The sequence below is a fragment of the Oncorhynchus clarkii genome, chromosome 19 (genome assembly GCF_045791955.1).
Source record: "Oncorhynchus clarkii lewisi isolate Uvic-CL-2024 chromosome 19, UVic_Ocla_1.0, whole genome shotgun sequence".
Classification (NCBI taxonomy): Eukaryota; Metazoa; Chordata; class Actinopteri; order Salmoniformes; family Salmonidae; genus Oncorhynchus; species Oncorhynchus clarkii.
Window position 1 is genome coordinate 26,329,654 of NC_092165.1, and position 16,604 is coordinate 26,346,257.

The window sequence follows — 16,604 nt, forward strand, 5'->3', positions numbered from 1 at the left end:
GGAAAATCAAAAGAAATCAGCCAAGACCTCAGGAAAAATAATTGTAGACCTCCACAAGTCTGGTTCATCCTTGGGCGCAATTTCCAAACACCTGAAGGTACCATGTTCATCTGTACAAACAATAGTACGCAAGTATAAACACCATGGGACCACGCAGCCGTCATGCCGCTCAGGAAGGAGACATGTTCTGTCTGCACTTTGGTGCGAAAAGTGCAAATAAATCCCAGAAAAACAAAGGACCTTGTGAAGATGCTGGAGGAAACCGGTACAAAAGTATCTATATCCACAGTAAAACGAGTCCTATATCAACATAACCTGAAAGGTTGCTCAGCAAGGACCGCCACAAAAAAGCCAGATTACGGTTTGCAACTGCACATGGGGACAAAGATTGTACTTTTTGGAGAAATGTCCTCTGGTCTGATGAAACAAAAATAGAACTGTTTGGCCATAATGACCATTGTTATGTTTGGAGGAAAAAGGGGGAGGCTTGCAAGTCGAATAACACCATCCCGACCGTGAAGCACGGGGGTGGCAGCATCATGATGTGGGGGTGCTTTGCTGCAAGAGGGACTGGTGCACTTCACAAAATAGATGGCATCATGAGTATATATCGAAGCAACCTTTAAGACATTAGTCAGGAAGTTAAAGCTTTGTCGCAAATGGGTCTTCCAAATGGACAATGACCTCAAGCATACTTCCAAAGTTGTGTCAAAATGGCTTAAGGACAAGTATCCAAGTCCAGGTATTGGAGTGACCATCACAAAGCCCTGACCTCAATACTATAGTACATTTGTGGGCAGAACTAAAAAGGCGTGTGCAAGCAAGGAGGCCTACAAACCTGACTCGGTTACACTAGCTTTGTCAGGAGGAATGGGCCAAAAATTACCCAACTTATTGTGGAAGGCTACCTGACACGTTTGACCCAAGTTCAACAATTTAAAGGCAATGCTACCAAATACTAATTGAGTGTATGTAAACTTCTGACCCACTGGGAATGTGATGAAAGAAATAAAAGCTGAAATCATTCTCTCTACTATTATTCTGAAATGTCACATTCTTAAAATTAAAGTGGTGATCCTAACTGACCTAAGACAGGGGATGTTTACTAGGATTAAATGTCAGGAATTGTATTTGGCTAAGGTGTATGTACACTTCTGACTTCCACTGTATGTGCACGGTTTTATACTGATCCAATGAACCATTGGATACCATATCTGTTAAAAATGTTGTATCAAGACTAGAGGTCGACCGTTTATGATTTTAACACCGATACCGAGTGTGTGTGTGTGTGTGTGTGTGTGTGTGTGTGTGTGTATGTATGTATATGTGTGTATAAATTGTAATAATGACAATTACAACAATACTGAATGAACAATAAACCCTTTTAACTTAATGTAATACATAAATAATCTATTTAGTTTCAAATAAATAATGAAACATGTTCAATTTGGTTTAAATAATGCAAAACCACAGTGTTGGAGAAGTAAAAGTGCAATATGTGCCATGTAAATTAAAAATAAATAAACAAACATAAGTTCCTTGCTCATAACATAGAACATATGAAAGCTGGTGGTTCAATATTCCCAGTTAGGAAGTTTTAGGTTGTAGTTATTATAGGAATTATGACCCATCTACTATTTCTCTCCATAACATTTGTATTTCATTTACCTTTGACTATTGGATATGCACTTTAGTATTGCCAGCCTAATCTCGGGAGTTGATGGGCTTGAAGTCATAAACCGCACTGTGCATCAAGCATTGCTAAAAGCTGCTAGCAAACGCAGTAAAGTGCTGTTTGAATGAATGCCTACGAGCCTGCTGCTGCCTACCATCGCTCAGTCTGCTCCCGCAAGTCATAGACTTATTTAAAATAAACGCAGAAATACGAGCCTTTGGTCGTTAACATGGTCAAATCCAGTAACTATAATTTCGAAAACAAAACATTTAATCTTTCAATGAAATACGGAACCATTTCGTATTTTGTCGAACGGGTGGCAACCCTAAGTCTAAATATTGCTGTTACATTGAAGGTTGTGCAATGTTATCAAGACTTCCCAAATGTGCCTAATTGGTTTATTCATACATTTAAGTTAATTGTGCACTCTCCTCAAACAATAGCTTGGTATTATTTAACTGTAGTAGCTACTGTAAATTGGACAGTGCAGTTAGTTTAACAAGAATTTAAGCTTTCTGCCAATATCAGATATGTCTGTCCTGGTAAATTTTATTGTACAGCTCAACCATCCCGCGCGGAGGACACCGATCCTGTAGAGGTTAATAGAGGCCCACAGTGGAGGTGTCATAAAACCTAGTGGTCAAATAACCGCGTAAATCTCTTGGACAAGGTAATTAGCTTTTATCAATAACTGGCTCGACTTGCTCTGATTCTAAAAAGGCTAATTAGCATCAAAGTGGACGACATGCAAAACTACAAATCCCTGTCTCAATTTTAAAACTTGCACAAGACAGTTCACATAATTGTCAATTTAAGGAAATGTAGCCAATTCCTTACTACATTTAGCTAACATTCGATAGTTCATCCAGAAATTCGTAACTTTGACTTGATTCGCCAGTCTCATCCAGATCATGATATTTGTAGTTCTTTTTGTAGTTCTTTTTGTAGTTCATTTGTGACACAGCTAATGTGCTGAGAACTAGACGGTATGTTTGAAAGGCTCATGGCACCAGAGACAAAAGGACTTTCATTTCAAAACCCCCATCATCACTAAAATAAGTATCATCGAACCGACTGAAGTCAATGAATGTGCACTCGATGCTTTTGGCTGTGCTGTGAAGGAGAATGAGCAAGCATGGAGCTCGTAGTTATTGAAAAGGAGCTCATTCACATTAAGACTGTCTCCTCTTTCTGTCCCTCTTTCACAGTCACTCATTCTCTCTTCTGTGGTAGTGTTCTTAACTGTGGTAGAGTCCTAAGTGAAGGCCTGTCTCTTCCCTGTGGGAGATTTATTTTTCAGGAGACGGAACCTAACGCCCCGCTAATGTACTTAAAATGTTCCTACATACCCTTTCTACACACTCCTTTTGACAACTACAAGCTCCCACAGACCTCACTACAGCGCTGGGAACATTGTCTCTTAAGTGTGTGTGTGGTAGTGACGTCGAACGTTCAGGCTGCTGCTCAGACACTGTGGGAGCTCTAGCCTAGAGTGCCCGGTTAAATTGTTTGAGTGCATTTTTAAACTCTAAATTATTAAGTAGAATTAGATGTAATTGTTGCAATAGCTTACAATTATCCTAAATTGACATATTGAATTATTTTTCCATATTAAATTATTTTATATTGCACAGATTTTCCTAATGTGGACACTGTTTCTACCTTTACACAAGCTTGCATTTTCACCACAGAGTGGAATTACACATACTTTTTTACCTGATTGGTGATGTAAATACAGTGCCTTGCGAAAGTATTCGGCCCCCTTGAACTTTGCGACCTTTTGCCACATTTCAGGCTTCAAACATAAAGATATAAAACTGTATTTTTTTGTGAAGAATCAACAACAAGTGGGACACAATCATGAAGTGGAATGACATTTATTGGATATTTCAAACTTTTTTAACAAATCAAAAACTGAAAAATTGGGTGTGCAAAATTATTCAGCCCCTTTACTTTCAGTGCAGCAAAAACCCTCCAGAAGTTCAGTGAGGATCTCTGAATGATCCAATGTTGACCTAAATGACTAATGATGATAAATACAATCCACCTGTGTGTAAACAAGTCTCCGTATAAATGCACCTGCACTGTGATAGTCTCAGAGGTCCGTTAAAAGCGCAGAGAGCATCATGAAGAACAAGGAACACACCAGGCAGGTCCGAGATACTGTTGTGAAGAAGTTTAAAGCTGGATTTGGATACAAAAAGATTTCCCAAGCTTTAAACATCCCAAGGAGCACTGTGCAAGCAATAATATTGAAATGGAAGGAGTATCAGACCACTGCAAATCTACCAAGACCTGACCGTCCCTCTAAACTTTCAGCTCATACAAGGAGAAGACTGATCAGAGATGCAGCCAAGAGGCCCATGATCACTCTGGATGAACTGCAGAGATCTACAGCTGAGGTGGGAGACTCTGTCCATAGGACAACAATCCAGTCGTATATTGCACAAATCTGGCCTTTATGGAAGAGTGGCAAGAAGAAAGCCATTTCTTAAAGATATCCATAAAAAGTGTCGTTTAAAGTTTGCCACAAGCCACCTGGGAGACACACCAAACATGTGGAAGAAGGTGCTCTGGTCAGATGAAACCAAAATTGAACTTTTTGGCAACAATGCAAAACGTTATGTTTGGCGTAAAAGCAACACAGCTGAACACACCATCCCCACTGTCAAACATGGTGGTGGCAGCATCATGGTTTGGGCCTGCTTTTCTTCAGCAGGGACAGGGAAGATGGTTAAAATTGATGGGAAGATGGATGGAGCCAAATACAGAACCATTCTGGAAGAAAACCTGATGGAGTCTGCAAAAGACCTGAGACTGGGACGGAGATTTGTCTTCCAACAAGACAATGATCCAAAACAAAGCAAAATCTACAATGGAATGGTTCAAAAATAAACATATCCAGGTGTTAGAATGGCCAAGTCAAAGTCCAGACCTGAATCCAATCGAGAATCTGTGGAAAGAACTGAAAACTGCTGTTCACAAATGCTCTCCATCCAACCTCACTGAGCTCGAGCTGTTTTGCAAGGAGGAATGGGAAGAAATTGTCTCTCGACGTGCAAAACTGAGAGACATACCCCAAGCGACTTACAGCTGTAATCGCAGCAAAAGGTGGCGCTACAAAGTATTAACTTAAGGGGGCTGAATAATTTTGCACGCCCAATTTTTCAGTTTTTGATTTGTTAAAAAAGTTTGAAATATCCAATAAATGTCGTTCCACTTCATGATTGTGTCCCACTTGTTGTTGATTCTTCACAAAAAAATAGTTTTATATCTTTATGTTTGAAGCCTGAAATGTGGCAAAAGGTTGCAAAGTTCAAGGGGGCCGAATACTTTCGCAAGGCACTGTATAAACATTTAGTCATCAAGATGATACTAAATTGACGCTTTAAACAGATTATCTTGTTTAGTTCCGTTGCTTTTATCATACGTTCCTGTCTGTCCCAGGACTTAGAAAGCAGTTGTCATTTTCAAACTCAAATGGCACAGATAATTGAGTGCTCTTTGTATAAAAGTCGCTGGTCACAAACAAATAGACAGATTTGAGTCAAGCTACTGTATCACTTCACTGAAAGCATACCCTGTCGCTATATAGAATTACCTGTGAGGTGATAAGTCATAAATGATCCAGTCAATTGTTGCGTTTCATTTTTTCGTGTTGGCCATCTACTGTAAACATTGTGGCACAAGGAGATTAGTTGATAAATGGCTACTACAGGTTCTCATCAATCGACAGGTACGGTGCCTTGAAAGTATTCATACCCCTTGACTTATTCCACATTTTGTTACAGCCTGAATACAAATGTTCATGAATCTACATACAATACCCAATAATGACAAAGTGAAAACATATTTTTAGAAAGTGTGTAGCAAATTTGTTAAATGAAATACTTCTCATTTACAGAAGTATTCACACCCCTGAGTCAGATTTTATCAAAAGCTCTGAAATTAGATGGCGAGGGGCGGTGAACAGCAACCTTCAAGTCTTTCCACAGATTTTCACTGGGATTCAAGTCTGGGCTTTGGCTGGGCTACTTAAGGACTGTCACATTCTTGTTCTGAAGCTATTCCAGCGTTGCTTTGGCTGTATGCTTGGGGTCATTGTCCTGGTGAAATGTACATCTCAGTCTAAGTTTGTTTGCACTCTGAAGCAGGTTCTTATCAAGGATTTGAAGAAGAAGAAAAGGAGAGCCGCACACTAGGAGCTCAACGTTTCAACAGACAAGCTGTCTTCATCAGGTTATAATGACAAACACTGTGGGTCACTAGTTTTATATAGTGTCAAAGGACATGGCCGGGTGTGGCCTGATATCATTGGTTAATTCTCAGATATAAAAATAACATACCAAAAACATGAATGATAGCATAAGATCATAGATACAATTTGGCTGCATAGGCCTACAAACATTTAAAACGAATAGCAAAATCACAATAAAAAGAATGGCTAAAGATCTAAATATATGTTGTGACCGAAGGGAGCAAGGGTCTTACAAATTAAAGATCCAGGCAGCCTCTCGTTTTATCAATAAATTGTCAAAGTCCCCGAGCTCCTAGGGAGGGTGACATGTTCAATGCCGATGGGACGAAATCGAGTGGTTCGCTTCCAAAAAAGTGGGCCGCAACTGGGTAAGTCGAGTTCCTGCACCTAATGGTGCTACATTGCTCCGTGGTTCGCACTTTTAATTTGCGCTTTGTTTTATCCACGTACGGATAAGTTAAGACAAATGCCTTAGTGGAGCACGTGATAACACCTTTTTATCGGTTTCCCCGTTTGAAGGATCTACATTTGTAAGTGCCATTGCATTGAAAGCAGTCATTGCACTTGTAGTTTCCATTCGGTAGAGGCACAAATACATATTGTGCAGGGATATTTTGGGGCGATAAATCAGAGTTGACCAAATTAGCTCCGATTTCTGCCCCGTGAGAATACGACCAAGGGAGGGTCTGAAAACACATTACCGATACTGTCATCGGATCTTAGAATGTGCCAATGTTTTAACTATTCCCTTAATTTGTTCAGAGCACTTTGAATAGCAGGTAGTTAGAACGCAAGAATGCTTATTTTTGCGAGACTGTCCTTGAAAGAGATCATGTCTAGATTTGTTTTGAATTTTCTCAATAGCAGTATTAATCTGACTATTTTTGTACCCCCTCATTTTTTTTGGTCTCAGACATATTTCTGTCAATCTGAATGTTTTTTGCAAATTATTTTTATTAGACAGAATTGGCTGTAGGCCAAACAGTTTTTCAAGGGAAGTGGGGGGCCACTATCAGCCCTCAAACTGTTACTGTAAAGGTCTGTAGGTTTCCTGTAAAGGTCAGTGTATAGAACATTATCCTCACCCAAAATCAGAAGATCAAGGAAACTGATTTGATGTGTGTCAGACTACATAGTAAATCTCAGATGCTCAGAACAAGAGTTAAGAAAAGCATCGAATTCCTGGAGCTGTTTTGAATCACCCCTCCATAGAACAAAAATATAATCAATGTACCGTTGCCAAATAATGATGTGAGGCAAGAAAACGTTTGAGAGGGTTGAAAATGGACTGTTTCTCAATGTAACCCACATACAAATTAGCATAGTTAAGAGCCATAGGGGATCCCATAGCAGTACCCTTTGTCTGAATAAAGAAATAATTTAGAAACATGAAGTGTGTGTGTGTGTGTGTGTGTGAGTACTATTTCAGCCAATGTTATAATGCATGCACTGGAAGGTAGTTCATTAGGATCACGTTGCAGAAGAAAATGTTCCATAGCTTCAATTATGCCCTCGTGTGGAATATTCGTGTATAACGACTCAACGTCATCAAAAGCATCTAACAAGGTATTATCCGGGAGCCGTTCTGCGAGGGGTCTAATGAAGTCAACAAAAGTCGATGAAGGGGCCGTTACTGCATCAATGCCCGCTACAATAGGGCGCCCTGGAGGTTTTGTTTCTTTCGCCTCCAGATCTCAAATTATTTGCCTGTATTTGGTTCCATGAATTGTTCACTCTATCCTTACCAGTCTTGCAGCCCCTGCCCCTGAAAATCATCCCCATAGCATGATGCTTCACGGTAGGTATGGTGTTAGATGGGTGATGAGCCTTTTTCTCAGGACAGGCTTCCATCTGGCCACTTCCATAAAGCCCAGATTGGTGAGGTGCTGTAGATACTATTGTCCTTCTGGCAGGTTATCCCATCGCAACCAAGGCCCTCTGTAGTTCAGTCAGTGGTCATTGGGTTCTTGGTCACCTTCTTACCCGGTTTCTCAGTTTGGTCTGGGTAGTTCCATATTTTCTTCTATTTCCCAGTGATGGAGACCACTGTGCTCTTGGAAACTTTCAACACTCTTGAAATTGTTCTATACCCTTTCCCAGATATGTCCCATCACAATTCTCTCTCAGAGATCTACGGGACAGTTCCTTGAATGTTCCTTCATGTTATAGTTTCTGCTCTGACATGCACTGTCAACTGTGTTGCCATTATATAGACAGATGGCTTTCTTTCTAAGTCATGTCCAAACAATTGAATTGGCCACAGGTGGACTCCCAAGTTGTAGTGACATCTCAAGGATGATCGAAGGAAATTGGATGCACCTGAGCTCAATTTGGAGTGTCGTATCAAAAGGGTGTGAATACTTATTTCAATGAGATATTTCTGTGTTTCTTTTACAAGAAATGTGCAAACATTTCTAAAAACATGTTTTCACTTTCATTATAGGGTATAGTGTGCGTGTAGATGGTTGAAAATATATATTTAATCCATTTTGAATTCAGGCTGTAACACAACGTGGACTAATTGAAGGGGTATGAATCATTTCTGGAGGCATGTAGTATACTCAAGTACATTGTGGTTTGTCTTTGAGAAGACTGCAAACGGTACATGTCGCAGAGGGTGTCCTAGTTACATAAATATTGTATGAAAATATATTTGATTGATTTAATTTGCACGGGCTATTCATTTATAGTAGAACAAGCTAATGAATTCCAGTTTGGAGTGGCCACTTGGTGAGTGTGCTGTTTTTTAAGGTTCTAATTTAGCCAGATTTAAGTCATCTGAAAACAAGTGTGATAATGTAGGGAGTAATTTTTATGTTTTTGTCTACAAAATATCACAATCTATTTCAGCATTTATTATGAATTTGGAAATTTTAAAACCGGTGTTTTTGACTCCTGGCTATAAAGCAAGCAGCAACAGTATAATTTTCAATATACGTTTTAGGAATATAAATTATGCTTAAATCTATACAGTGGGGCAAAAAAGTATTTAGTCAGCCACCAATTGTGCAAGTTCTCCCACTTAAAGAGATGAGAGGCCTGTAATTTTCATCATAGGTACACTTCAACTATGGCAGGAAAAATTTGAACAAAAATCCAGAAAATCACATTGTAGGATTTTTAATGAATTTATTTGCAAATTATGGTGGAAAATAAGTATTTGGTTAATAACAAAAGTTTATCTCAATACTTTGTTATATACCCTTTGTTGGCAATGACAGAGGTCAAACGTTTTCTGTAATTTTTCACACTGTTGCTGGTATTTTGGCCCATTCCTCCATACAGATCTCCTCTAGAGCAGTGATGTTTTGGGGCTGTTGCTGGGCAACACGGACTTTCAACTCCCTCCAAAGATTTTCTATGGGGTTGAGATCTGGAGACTGGCTAGGCCACTCCAGGACCTTAATGTTTCTTACGAAGCCACTCATTGTCATGCTGAAAGACCCAGCCACGTTTCATCTTCAATGCCCTTGCTGATGGTAGGCTTTGTTGCTTTGGTCCCAGCCCTCTGCAGGTCATTCACTAGGTCCCCCCGTGTGGTTCTGGGATTTTTGCTCACCGTTCTTGTGATCATTTTGATCCCACGGGGTGAGATCTTGCGTGGAGCCCCAGATCGATGGAGATTATCAGTGGTCTTGTATGTCTTCCATTTCCTAATAATTGCTATCACAGTTGATTTCTTCAAACCAAGCTGCTTACCTATTGCAGATTCAGTCTTCCCAGCCTGGTGCAGGTCTACAATTTTGTTTCTGGTGTCTTGGCCATAGTGGAGTTTGGAGTGTGACTGTTTTGAGGTCGTGGACAGGTGTCTTTTATACTGATAACAAGTTCAAACAGGTACCATTAATACAGGTAACAAGTGGAGGACAGAGGAGCCTCTTAATTAAAGAAGAACAGGTCTGTGAGAGCCAGAAATCTTGCTTGTTTGTAGGTGACCAAATACTTATTTTCCACCATAATTTGCAAATAAATTCATTAAAAATCCTACAATGTGATTTTCTGGAATTGTTTTTTCTCTCATTTTGTCTGTCATAGTTGAAGTTTACCTATGATGAAAATTACAGGCCTCATCTTTTTAAGTGGGAGAACTTGCATAATTGGTGGCTGACTAAATACTTTTTTGCCCCACTGTGTGTGTGTGTGTGTATATGTGTATATATATATATATATATATATATGTATATGTATGTATGTGTATATATGTGTATATATATATATATGTGTGTATATATATGTATATATGTATATGTGTGTGTGTGTGTGTGTGTGTGTGTGTGTGTGTGTGTGTGTGTGTGTGTGTGTGTATGTATGTATATATATATATGTGTATGTATATATATATATATATACGTATGTATATATATATATGTATATACATATATGTATATACACATATATATATATATATATATATATATATATATATATATATATATATATATATATATATATATATATATATATATATATATATATATACACACATACACAGTGGGGCAAAAAAGTATATATATATATATATATTAAATGTATATATTAAACCCGGTTTCTGTTTAATCAGGTGAAAACGCGCTTTGATTTAATGATTTTGATCAAATAACTGTAATAGTGGAAATAAGTTTTGTGCCTAGGACTCTTCATATAGATCTTCAGTAGACTGACTCTCAGCCTTCCCATCTCCTTTTTCTGTCTGTCCTCCCAAGGACGACATCCTCCACAGCTACACTAAACAAAAATATATAAACGCGACACGCCACAATTTCAAAGATTTGACTAATTTACAGTTCATATAAGGAAATCAGTCAATTGAACTACATTAATTTAGGCTCTAATCTATGGATGTCACATGACTGGGAATACAGCTGTAGAAGTTCTATGACCAGGTTACGAAAAAAAAAAAAAAACATTTTTATTCAATATCTAGCATAGGCCTCTGTGTGAGCGACTCACACTTGGCTGGTTTAAACCTGTCAATGTGTGTTCAGTCACTTCAATGCGTAGACACCACCAGTCTCCTGCTATGTTTCCAGCTGGTGTTGGTTGAGATTGTGAGGCTGAAAGAAAGATGCAGTAACATGCATTGCATTTCATATTTCCAATAAAATGAGACCATTTCCAATCTAAATGGATAAGATCCAACAGAGTGACAAAACTTGTGAAAATATAATCTCACTCTGAATAATGCAGAATACTTCAACCAAAAGGATTCACGCAGAAATTATGGGGAAATGAACAATTTAATGGTTATGAATTCGAAATCTTGCTCTAAGTGCAACCTCCTGTTGCAGGTCGTATAAACCACACTTTTAATAGCTCTAAAATGACAGTAAGGTCTTGATGAGAAATGGTCAATGTCATATTTCAACGTTTTGAGGATTCATGAGCAATATCTCTGAGTCTTTGTAGCTAATAGATAAACTATGAAATTATAAAATGGAAAATTGTACGCACTGGCCAAATACACTGTGCATAATTTCAGCAAGGTAGAAATCTTTTCACAGGATTGTAATCACAATGTAGGCCCATTTTTACAACAGAAAAAGGCAACAAACGTACAACACGTTGATTTGTAGGTTTCATTGAATCTTAATGAATGTTTATTTTCTGTTCCATTGGTTTGCAGCCTTATCTAGCATGTTATAACAATATTGACAGCTTCCCGGTCTCTCCTGGGAGCTCTTTCTTTGCCTCTCCCAAGGTGTGGGTCTAGTGGAGAAGTTAATTCCCACAAATATTAACACTTCAAACCAAAGTGTTATGGATTGGCTGCTGAAATCTCAGGGGACTCACTGGATTTGTCCCAAATGGGAATAGGGTACCATTTGGGACAGACACCATGCGGGTTGATTACCATTGCATGAAGCCAGATGAAATTATTTCTGCACCTCTGAATTAAACATTGTTTAGGGCCAGGAACAATCCACTGACAGGCTCCTTAACCGTACAGATTTCTGTGTGGTTATTTTCTGTCTGTCTCTCGCGCTCTCTGCATATGCCTTGCTCTCTCTCGTTGAATTTTGAAGGGGATCTCTTGTCTGTGGAGATATTTTTGGGACATTCTGTCCGCTTGTTAGAAATGCTCTGCGTTTGTTCCACTTATACCCATCTTCTTTTAGAGTTTCATTCAGGCCCTTTTCAACAGTTCTGTTTTATCCGTGATTCTTTTAAAGAAATTATATTTGAAAATATATGTATTAGCAGCCACCCGCTGTGGGATGTTCTTCCATATAGAGGCTGTTGCTATGTGGAGGAGCTCATGCAGGAGAGGGCATCAGTGGCTGATATGCATAACGTTATGACAAGGACTAACGTACTTTATTTTTCTGTGTGGTAATGCCTCTTATTGTTTTGTAAACAGTCCATGTCTGTGTGGATGGGAGAAAGGTGATGTTAAGAGAGGGGGAAGGGAAGATGATGGAGGAGAGGGCAAGGGTGGGGAATGATAATGCGATTTCAGACTAGGTCAGAATGAATAAGCACTCTTCAAAATCAGTATGTTGCTGTGACTGAGTGACAGCGTGTCACAGTGGCCCCTCATCAACCTCAGGCCTCATTTGGGTCAAAATCCACTTAGAGCTAGCCTCTACAGGTTCTCCTGCTCTCTTGTTGGGGGACTGTGCACCTCTCTCTCACACACTAAAATGGTTAACGTGGAAGTCTTGCTCTCAATCTGCGTCTTTCAGTCTTTTCAAATGTATTTAATAGAAGTCTTAAGACATTCTTGTACCCCTTTACAGACAGACAGAGCTCCTAAGGTAAACAGACTCCTACCAGCCCGGTGCAGATGAAGTCAGGGGAGTTTATGATCATATTCAGGGGGAACTGGCAGACACAGACAGACAGCATACCTCCGCCTGTCCATCCCCGGTCCCCTGGTGCACTGAGGTGACACCCTGCGCTGTGTATCCAGGCGGAAAACTGCCCTCTGGCACAAGCTGCCTAGCGCTGTGTGTGTGTGGTGGGGGGTGTAGGCAGCTTGTACCTGCCTCACCCCATCTGCCCCTGCACTATAATCTCTGGCACCGATCTAATGACTGTGTTCCTGGCTACCCTGTCATAGCTCCTGAGTGGCGCAGCGGTCTAAGGCACCATCTTAGTGCTAGAGGCGTCACTGCAGACACCCTGGTTCGAATCCAGGCTGTTTCACAACCGACCATGATTGGGAGTCCCAAAGGGCGGTGCCCAGCGTCGTCCGGTTTTGGCCGGTGTAGGCCATTGTAAATAAGAATTTGTTCTTACCTGACTTGCCTAGTTAAATGAAGGTTCAATAATGTTTTTTTTTGTTTTTTTAAATAGCTTTGATGTACGCTGGAGGTACTGGGGTTAATATTAGAAGACAGACACAGGATTTTCCCACCCTTTGTCTCATACAGTAGGCGTGAGGAGGCTTATATTGGGGCCAGTCACGGAAGGTCAAACAAAGATATGCATATTTGTTGTGGATATCAACAATGTTGAATTTAGTCCCTGAGGGGGGAAAGGCATCATACTGTTAATCTTCAGAGTCATACTGTGGTGATTTTATTAGTGCAGTAAACTGTTCTATACCTGTAAATCGGACTTTGTTAGATTTTACCTGTAGATGTTTATTGATTGTGATTGATGTTTGTTTTAGGAGGATTAAGAGATTCTCACCAGAGGCTGTTGAGATTGGCGCCCTTTGTCCATAAATAGTTGTTTGATCTCATAAATACATTATGCATTGTCATCTTGAATAGTATGCATTCCTTTAGAATAATTTTGTCAATACAGTATTTAGAAAGGCTTCCCACTGATGGCCGACCGTTGTTTTCAAGGTAATCTACTCGCATTCACGTACACCGTTTCGGTGGTCGTTGACATCTGCTTTACAGAGACGATAACACTTACGCACGTGCACTCAGTGCGCACTGGCGCAAATGCGAACAGCCACGATTTAAAGTCATCCAGAAGCATGGCAGACATTGGATGGTCATATAAAATGTTAAAACCTTCGGCTATCAGTGATAGAGAAAGAAAATCGGCCTCGAAGACAATTGCTGGAAAAATGATATGGGTATTTTTGGCACAAAGGTGATAACCATGGTGTCTTTTTAGGATTGTTTTTATTGAACTTCTCTATGTGAATTAACCTTTTTGGGCTCAACCAGCTAAACTGCAGTACCAAAAGTACTCTGAGCACAGTGGGACGCGTCTTTCCAGACCAGAGCCCTTGGCCCCCTGATCTCCCCTCAGTTTCCTTCACCCTCTGTGAAACAAGAAGGGGAGAATCTCTGAATGGGCTAGTTGTTGCCTTTTGCTGCCCTCTGCTGGTGGTCAGTGAGACGTTGGGTTGAATGAGCATAACTAAATCTTGCCCCTTTTTTCTGCTGTTTCTAAGTTCATTTTGCACCATACTCATTTAGCGTCAAATATTTCTGGTAGAAAGTCCTCATCCGTGCTTGAATAACCTTTTTGTGGTTAAAACTCGTAAAACAGCAGGAGATTGTTTTGGAGGATACATGTGTTCTACACACCAGCCAAATCACTCCAGATTCAATGCAATATTCCACATTTGTCCAGGTATTCAATACTAGCCTCTAGGGGCAAAGGTGAGCACTTACCATCAAGTAGGCTCATGGCTTGCTAGTGATGGTTGATGGGTGTAAGCCGTGAGCTCCGTCTCCGAGGATCACGGGTTCAATCTCAGTGCTTGGCACTCTTATTTTTTTTTTTACCCAATCCCGAGCCTTAACCCTTACCTTAATCATTTGGAATTAATGCCTTAACTTAGCGGTCGAGTTGTTTCTGTTTTAACCCTATCCAAAAATGTAACCCTTAACCAATCGGAATGAATGCCTACATATAATTTGACCCCCCCTCCCCCTAACACTCATAGTGGTTTATGTTATCTAGCTGTGAGTCGGTGTGTATGGCAGTGTGCTGTCCTTGCAGCTGGGGCAGCGAGCTCCACCCCGTTCCTTACAGCAGCCACACGCACACAGAGCCACACACGGAGCCCCACCCTCACTGCAGCTCCAGCGTCATTCTGTAGTCGTCCCCTGGCTATATTTCATGTGTGCTGGACACTGCTCTTTGAGTTGCATTGTTCTCCCCTGACTGTTCTGAGTGGTGACTCAGTCAAGTTTGAAAAGAGAAAGAGGAGACTGACTGTCGTTCCAGCTGTGTAGCACAACTGGAGAACATAACAAACAGGCTGCCAACTTGTGGTGAGTTTAGAATTTAAGGAGCCCTTTTCTTCTCCCTTTACTCTCTCTTTCTCTCAGCTGGGAAATAAGTTTTCTTTTTTTGTTAGGTTTTTGCAGATACAATTGGAAGTCGAGTTTAACGAAGGCTGTACATTTAGTTTTGGTTTGCCGACGGTATCCTTCTTTCAGAGGATGAAAAGTCAAGAAGTTCTTTAAGGATGTAAACGTCTTTCGTGGCTGTGAGCTCGCCTTTTTAATTCGCTGAATCTGTGGTTCCTTCCCTTGGTTTCGTCCTGTTTCGCCAAGGTGTGTAATGGTGTGTATGACCCTGCTTTAAGACTGTGTCGTGGTATACATGATAGCTATGATGTATGGGTATGACCCAGTCCCCTGTGATTAGACTGTGTTGATACATGACCCAAAGGGATGTGGAGAATGATACGGTGGACAGAGGGATGCGGTAAAATGTATGCCAAACAAAAAAAACAATGATTGCTAAGTTAAACAAACTATACAAGTCTGTGCACAAGGGCGACTTTTAACCATTTCCACTGAACATTTTTTTTTTACAAAAACACGTTTTCTTTGAACAATGCAGATGCAAAGTTTGGTAACGGAATGACCCGTCAACGGCACAAACCGTCGTTCTGTTTCCAAACTTTGCATCTGCACTGCTCTTCAAGGAAATGTCTTTGTAAAATGTTCTGTTGAGGTTAAATTTGCCCTTGTGCATAGGGTCATTTTCCATCTAAAAGGACCCATGAGCACCAACATGTGAAGTTCATAGGCGCTTGTCAAATCTGGAGTCAAACGAAAGCTAAGAGTCTGTTTTTTGAGAAATTTAAGGCATACACTACCGGTCAAAAGTTCTAGAACACCTACTGCACTCGTTAAAGGGTTTTTCTTTATTTTTACTATTTTCTACCTTGTAGAATAATAGTGAAGACATCAACACTATGATAACACATATGGAATCATGTAGTAACCATTTAAGTTTTAAACAATTCAAAATATATTTCAGATTCTTGAAATAGCCACCCTTTGCCTTGATGACAGATTTGCACACTCTTGGCATTTTCTCAATCAGCTTCATGAGGTAGTCACCTGGAATGCTTTTCAATTAACAGGCGTGCCTTGTTAAAAGTTAATTTGTGGAATTTCTTTCCTCCTTAATGCGTTTGAGCCAATCAGTTGTGTTGTGGCAAGGTATTGGTGGTATACAGAAGATAGCCCTATTTGGTAAAAGACCAAGTCCATATTATGGCAAGAACAGCTCAAATAAGCAGGTGTTCTAAAACTTTTGACCGGTAGTGTGTGTGTATATATACATTTGTCAACCATTTGTATATCCTAAATATTAGAGAAATGCAAAGGCTTTTCAAACAGATGAAAAAGGGGTCTTTTTTTTTAGAAAACATCAACCAAAAAAATCTAAAGGTTTTAGAAATTCATCAAGACACAAATGTTGAAGTCAAGACCCCTGCCAACTAATATCAACACTTAT

At 39.9% G+C, this 16,604-nt stretch overlaps 1 protein-coding gene across 3 annotated transcripts in view; it reads left to right on the forward strand.

Moving 5' to 3' along the window:
• Nucleotides 1–14,959: 14,959 nt before the first annotated feature.
• LOC139374981 (SAM and SH3 domain-containing protein 1-like) overlaps nucleotides 14,960–16,604 on the forward strand; it is a 39,893-nt gene continuing 38,248 nt past the window's right edge. For 2 of the 3 annotated variants that reach the window (XM_071116282.1, XM_071116283.1), the window contains exon 1: nucleotides 14,990–15,121. The gene's annotated coding sequence lies outside the window, so the exon portion shown is untranslated. Of the gene's footprint in view, nucleotides 15,122–16,604 lie in introns of all 3 variants that reach the window. The other variant, XM_071116284.1, reaches the window with a different exon arrangement.